General features: G+C 31.6%; 1 pseudogene; it reads left to right on the top strand.

The window, feature by feature from the left end:
- Positions 1 to 5,908: 5,908 nt before the first annotated feature.
- On the top strand, positions 5,909 to 7,374 carry LOC140841022 (probable membrane-associated kinase regulator 2; annotated as a pseudogene).
- The last annotated feature ends 914 nt before the right edge of the window (positions 7,375 to 8,288 follow it).

Here is an 8,288-nt window from a genome sequence, read left to right as displayed (position 1 = left end):
TATTTTAATATGATCAAATAATACTAAATAATTAAAACGAAATCATTTTTAATTTAGAAGAGTTGTTTGATTTAAAAAGAAAGTTCGTTGAGATTTTGTCCTATGTAAAATATGGAGTGACTTGAGGAGATTTAGTAAGATAAGAAGGGTAATTCTGAAATTAAATATTTTGGTGTTCTCTGAGAAAGTTACCTTAAGGTTTCACACTTAATAATATAACATAGATTACATTAAATAAAAAAATTTCTCTCATATTATTCGTGAAAAACTCGAATACTTGAATATCCAATTAAAAAAAATTAAAAAACGAGGTTTAAATTTATACTTAAATGTATAATTACTCTAAATATTTGGATAAGTATGTTTCAAAAATTATGGCGGGGACAGAAGATATTGATAATTTAGTCATGGTTTTGATGATTTGATGAAAATGACTTCAACAAGCAAGTCACACAAGGCTTGCTTAGTATAATTTATCTGGTTGACGTTATTTGCAGATTCAGTGTGCACCTATAGATAATGGATGTGGTTTTCTTGTTTTAAACAAAGGGACGAAAGTACAACTTGAATATAAGAAATTATCATGAAATTTAGAATTTACTCCTAATTGGAACTAAAATGCATCATAACCACTTGGCAATATGTCTTTATGTTTGACATATATAAAGAGAACATAGATAGCCCATTAGTTTGATTACCCAAATTTTGTTAAGTTGTATTAGGCTTTTGAGTGCAAATAGGGAGAAATTCATTGGTTGCAAAAGGGCATAAAGATCATAAGTTTTATTCACCCTTTGCTCTTTACCTTGTGTTTGTTTAGATAAAATAATTATGTTAGGAAAACTTTATTCATGAAAGAGTGGGGATAATTATAATTTTATATCCAATTTGGCCCAAGAGAGTTTGATTACTCTTTATTATAATGTGTGTTGGGTTCAACAAATTTGTATAAAAGAAGTACTGAGACAAGTGACATCACGAAATTTTTTATTATAGGTTGTGTTATATGACCCGATTGACTGCTTGAGCAAAAAAAAGAGGTCGTATGAAAACACCAGATTTTAATGTCTAATATTGGTATCTGATAAAGACAACGCAAACAACAAAATAGATAAAATTTGGTATGTCTTGTGTAATATTAGACAACACTAATAGCAAGACACACTCTTTTTCGGACTCATATGTATAACAACCTAACTCGCTGACATCGAGATAGGTGTAACCCCTCATTGTCCATATTAATATTAATGCACATTACATATCCATATTTTGATGACTTTGATCTATATTTGGACGACCAGGCCATTTTTAAAAATATTGTACATCAATTTTGGCCAAATATTAATATTTTATTTATGAAGAAGATAGTCATGCATGAATGATATTTGGATGTAGGGTCCCTTCCATGCAAGAAATTCGACTAACTTGTAATTGCACGTTCCATATGTTTTCGTGGATGTAATAATTGTCGCATTTCCATTCCATTTGCAATCAATTTTGTCGTTGATTTATATGCTGATAAAGTGGTGCACGCTCCCAAATGGGTCAAAATAAAAGAAGAAATGTGAAAAAAAAAAGTTTTAAATACTTCTTTTAAGATGTAAGATTGAATGTTTGAAAATGTATGATTATCGTTCATATATAGTGTAACTCGAATCTTTTAAGCTATAAAACGATTCGGATATCAAGTTTCGATCATTGTACCAATGGCAACACGCATTTATTAATCACAATCAATCCATCCCCTAATACTCATAAAAAGATGTAATTTGAAGCATTAAACATGTGTTCTTGCTAGTTCCTTATACCGTTTGCAGAAACCGACATTTTCTATTTTTATCAAAATTCGCCTTCGGTACATTTAAAAATTTTAAGTGCATGTACTGTCACGTCCCGAGCTCAGACCCGCATCTGCGTGACTGCACAATGTACCCCCTATAACAACTACTTTATATTCGTATCACTTTATGAAAAAAAATAATTAACCCAAGTTGCTATAGAAGTCCATTATAAGTCCATTAAAAACTCATTTTAAATATTTAATTTTTAAGATGTGGGACAAGGTATCACAATCACGGCTCCTTCAAAACACAACGTCCTCGTCGCGGCCTGACCCCTCGATCCATCAGCGCCGAGAATCTAGAGATGGCTCCTACAGGTTCAAGAGGTGGCTCCCGTCATGTAACACTTTGCCCCGCAGGTTCAAAAAGTGGCTCCCATGGACTAGCACTTTGCCCCGCATAGCACTTATTTCCCGGTGTTCCATGCCAATGACTGGATCTGATACCATTCTGTCACGCCCCGAGCCCACGCCTGTGTGACTGCACAATGGACTCATATAACAACTACTTCGTATTCGTCCTTGTTTTACGAAAATGATTAACCCAAGTTGCTTTAGAAGTCCATTGTAAACCCATTATAAACTCATTTTAAATCTTTAATTTGTAAGATGTGGGATAAGGATATCATATATACGAGGATAGTGATTTCTCTAGAACATCTCTTGTTGAGCGCTCCTATTCTTACAATACTATTAGGCTATGTTTGGTAGCCATGATAAGGGAATGATTATTAAATAATCATCTATTATCTCATTTTTGGTTCATTTTTAATTTAGCATGTATGCCCTTGATTATGGTTGAAATCCCTCATTATTTATGTTATTTGTGTTATTAAATATCCTTCTTCAAATGTGTGATAATGTATAATTCTTGAATAGTGATAATGATAAAATTGTATTTTGACCATAATACTCTTGAATTGTCTTTTTCAATATAATATAAAAATTAAAATTAGTGAAAATTTAATAATTAATATAATATGTAAATTTTTATTATATTTTTTTATAAATTAATTTCATATATTTTTATTATTTTCCATCATTTTAAAGAAAACAAATTGTGATACAGATTTATCTTAAATTAAATTTTTATAAATTTCTAATCTTATTAATGAATTCTTTTATGAAAATAAATATTTATTAAATTCTAATTTATTTTGTTTAATGATTATCGTAATATTTTCAAATATATTTCTAATAAATATATTTAAATTAATTTTAATAAATATAAATAATAATTATAAATATTTAATTATCTATCAAATTATTTTAAAATATTTATAATTATTTTAAAAAACAATAATATTGTAATTATTCCTAAACTTTATTTAACACTAACATTCAAAATATTATTGATATTTTAATTATTAAAGTAAATGCATATTTACAAATTTATTTTTAATAAATATATTTAAATTAATTTTTATAAATATTTAATTATCTATCCAATTATTTTAAGAATATATACTTAATTAATACTTGGGGCATTTTGGCTATTACAATAAAATTTACAAAATTAATCCATCATTTTAAAATCATACCAAAATCATGTTATTTATCCCACCATACTATTAATCCATATATCTCATTTTTTTTAATCACCCTAATTACTAATCGTTTACTTATCCCATCACATATACCAAACGAAGCCTAATGTCAAAAACAATCTCGACAATAAAATTTTCTTATTTCTAACAATATAATAACTAATAGATCATGACATATGTAACGAGTTCGTTCAATAGAAAAATTAGAGAACTGAGTTTATCATTTATTTATAATATATATCATTCATCAACTCACCGCACGATGAGATAGATACCTAAAGCTAGGATACATGGAGTTGGGCTATATTTTTCAGGAATTTAAAAAATTATTTTAAAAAATAGAGATTGCGCTCTAGGTCACATGACTCGAGACAGAAAAGGACAATGTATGTAATAAAACGTAAGCATCTTAAATGTGACAAATGTTTGCACAGAAAAAGCTCTAATTTTTTTAGCAAATTTATTTCCCCCTTTACAGTCTTTCAAACTTTATTTCCTTTTCCCTTTTGTTTTACACGTGGCTTTGCTCGAGAGCTTTTCTCTCACACAAAAAAAGAGAAAAATAAAAAAAATTATCTCATAGATAAGGAAAATTTTGATCAAAATATATTTTAAAAAATTAAATTTAGAATTTTAAATATATATTGTACAATTTTAAAAAAAAAATAAATAAAAGAAGGGCCATAATGAATCCTTGTTATTTTCTATATTGGATGAAGTAACCAAGTCAAACCTTTAAATAAAGGTGCGACTCATTCTGCACTTTTGCTAAAGCCCACACCCCAAAGTCTGACCCCTCTGATTTTTTTTATTATTTTATTTATTAGGGAAAGACTGGTAAAAAGCAAAGCTTTGAAAGTTGAAAGCACAAACACTTCACACATTTTTTCTTTGTTCTTTTATTATTTTCTTTTTCTTTTTGGCTCTTTTTTTTAACTTTCTTTTTGGAACTATCTCATCACTTGCACCATTGTTTGATTTCATATGTATTTTCCAAAAATTTATGCATAAAATTAGATTTTTTAAATTATAATATGACACCCTCCGTACATTATAATTATCAAATATGGACTTCTGTTTTTGAATATCATTCTACAATCAAGATTATATGTTATTCAATTCAAACATGAGTAGGTCTCTTGTGAGACGGGTAAATCTACCGATATTCACAATAAAAATAATAATTTAGCATAAAAGTAATACTTTTTTCATGGATGACCTAAATAAATCGATATTCACAATAAAAAGTAATACTCTTAGCATAAAAAGTAATATTTTTTCATTGATGACCTAAATAAGAGATCTGTCTCACAAACTACGACATGTGAGACCATCTCACATAAATTTTTGCTTTCAAACATTGTCATGCACTTAGTACTACGCATTTTTTATCACAAAGATGAATTCGATGATCATGGATTCAAAAAATAATAATGAAACAATTGTTTGTCATTTGTTTATATAATCTCCGAGTAGAGAATATTGTAAATTTAGTCGTGGAAATATAATCATCTAAAAATAATTTAATTTATTTGGTTAGATCATTTTTTAAATTGAATGAACAAAAAAAAAAACAATTCCTTAACCAAAGCCATTTTCAAGAATATTGTGGAAATGGGTAATATACGGGGATTATTTCACCCTGCCCGTGCAGGCACTGCCTGCACGGGAAGGGAACGGCTCGGATCACTCCACATGAGTGATCCGGGCCCACCACCATGTATAAAAAAAAAAAAAAAAATTGGCTCAAATTTTTCCGAGCCGTTAGATCTACCCTGCGGACACTGTCCGCACGGATAGGGTCTACTTTACCAATATACGGTATTCTGGATGTTGGTGAGAATTCTTTGGAAGCATCGTCATCCCCTTAAATGGACCTAAAATTCAAAAGCCTGAGCCTCTGACCTATACAGTGTTTGGCATCATATTTTTTATCCACTTTTTTCCTTTATTCCTATGTCTCGCATGTTCTGTCTTTTTATCTTCATCCATACACGACATTAGCTACTTCCATAGGTAACTTACTTAAATATATATATATATATATATATATATATATATATATACACACACACATTTAGTAGCTAATACTTCTTAGCACACATGTTATTTTAATATAAATTAGAATTTATAAATAATATTTTTTTTGTATACAATATAACACATTCAAGTCTTTTTTTTAAATTTTGTAAGGGTCTGATTACCATTGAATCCAATTTTTTTAAAAAAATAATGAATCAGCATAATCATAAGAGAATTTCTTTAAATTAAAAATAAGGAAACTATGCAAAATACAAAATCAAAATAAATGAATTCCATTAGTACCATTACATCAAATTTTAATTTCACTAAATAAATTTATTTATTCTTTATCTCAATGATATGTCAGAGTCGATAGAGTAGATAAATATTTGACTAATAATCATAAATTTAATATTTTTAATATATTTTTAGACGAAATTATTTCCGAATATATATTTAGTGATTAACATTTATGCGTATCACTAATCAAATTCAATAAAGTAAAAAAGGGGACTAGGAGTATATGTAATACTTGGCTTTTCTTGAAGGTGGCTTTCACTCTCTTTTCATTAGCTTTTCTCCGTCCATATTCAACTAGCTCTCGATTTCTATCTCTTCATGGAAGCTCTAGGAATTCTCAAATTCTGGCGAAATTCCTTCGCCGGAGATGAAGTGCATGGGGCGGCGTTGGTCACCGACGAAGAAGAAACTGATGAAGATGACTCGTTTTTCGATTTGGTTTTCAAATCGCCTTCCAGCTACGGAGGAGGAAATGAAGCTTCGAAGAAGGATTTTGAGTTCATAGAATCTCCGAGAGATGTTTTTCTGAGCAAAAACGAGTTCATGATTCCTAAGCCTCTGTCTCCGGTGGTTACTCTCGTGCGATCGACACCGAAGTTCAAAGTCTTCATGTTAGGTTTCAAAAGGACGACGAAATGCGAGAAGGTTGATCAGTCCTGTGGCGAATCGAAGGCGAGTCCGTCGAATCCATCCTCGAAGCCTTCGAGACTTGAGAGGGGGAATCGTTTGTCCGTGAAGTGCGCGCTGGAAGAAACGCCGATTGCCGTCGGTTTTAGGTAGAGAGAACAGTTTGAGAAGCAGGCTGTTAAGAGACAATGACGATGACGATGACGATGACGAAACTAACATTACCGGCGGCGCTTCGTCGGTGAAATCCGTTCCAAAGTATCTGAAACTTATTCGACCTTTCCAAATGAAGGCATCGAAGAAGGTGAAGGTCGCAAATTCCATTACGCCGTCACACTCTCCGGTGACAGCGCCGGTCAATCTGTCTCCAAGAAAATCCTCCGTGGGAAGCAGATCAGTCAGAAGTTTCAAGATCGTGGCGAGGAATTTGGTGAAGAGCCGATCAGCTTCAGCGACATCTGCAATGTCTCTAGCGCCGTTGTCTGCCCGTCGTAGAGACGACTCGCTGCTGGAACAGCATGATGGCATCCAAGGCGCCATACTTCATTGCAAAAAATCCTATAATTCTTCATCCAAAGGTACATACACATGCCAATTGAATCTCTAAATCAATCATTAAATTAATAATTTAAAATTTTATTCGATCTCTGAAATCTAAATTCATCAAATAATTAATTTCCTAATATCAATATTTTTAAAAAAAATTTCAGAATTTTCACAATTATTTCGTCCCCCAAATGAAGAGAAAAAAAGATGCAGCATTTAAACGGAGCTTTGAATGACCACAGAGAGAAGCAGCACAGCGGGAATACGAAGAACGCTTACGAAGAGATGACGTCATATTTCAGAGAGCTATAATTATATTAATATCGTCTTTTTTTGTAAAAAACTGAAATGGCCGGTGGGCAATATTGAATGTTCAGTGAGCAGAGGTAGGATTTGTTGTAAAAAAAAGAAGAAGAAAGCAAGCGATGGCATTAAATTGAAGAGAATCATTGTGGACTTTGATTTGTGATTACACTCGAAATCTAGATATTCGATTTTTTTTTATAAATTTTTTTTATATCATCTTCCTAAATTTTTTTTATATCATCTTCCTAATCATATTCCTAATTATATCTTACTCGGTAGAGCGATCGAACCGTGATGCTTGAGCTGCTGTGCGGTTTAAAATATTTAAATTGCATTATTATCACCAGATATAGTTTTTTGATAAAACGGTAATCACTCGGTCCTACAAAATGAGAAGATTAAGGATCATTTAGATACAAAATCCTCTGACTTAAGATTTTGGTATTTATACAAAAAGACATAACGCAAAAAATACGCAGAGTAAAAAGCATGTTTCTCTTATTTGTTGTGTGTACAGTGTAGTGACTTTTACTATTACCAATTCCTATTCTTATTTCCAACATTCCCCTCAAGATGGAGCATGGATGTTGATTGATCCCATCTTGGATAACAAAAGCTGGAACTGAATTGGCACCATAGGCTTAGTAAGTCAGCCAGCCAGTTGTAAAGCAGATGACACATTCAGAACCTCGACGATCTTGGCCTGAAGTGTTTTGCAGGCTAGATGACAATCAATTTCAATATGTTTTATTCTCTCGTGGAAAACAGGATTAGAAGCAATATGTATTACTGATTGGTAGTCACTAGTCACAGAACAAAGTGGCTGGGGTTGATTTTGAGTAACACGAAGGTCCTTTAAAAGAGAAAGAATCCACACTACTTCACAAATGACACTGGCCATTGCTCGATATTCCGCCTCAATGGATGATCTAGAGATGGTTTGTTGTTTCTTAGACTTCCAGGACACCAAGGATCCACCAAGGAAGACAAAAAAACCAATGACGGGTAGACGGGTGTCCGGGCAAGCTGCCCAATCGGAATCTGAGAAAGAATTAATCCAAATATCAGAGGAAAAGCTGCAGAATAATCCATGACCAACC

The sequence above is a fragment of the Primulina eburnea genome, chromosome 9 (assembly GCF_022965805.1).
Source record: "Primulina eburnea isolate SZY01 chromosome 9, ASM2296580v1, whole genome shotgun sequence".
NCBI lineage: Eukaryota > Viridiplantae > Streptophyta > Magnoliopsida > Lamiales > Gesneriaceae > Primulina > Primulina eburnea.
The sequence above is the reverse complement of the archived record's forward strand: the minus strand, read 5'-3'. Positions and strand labels throughout refer to the sequence as shown.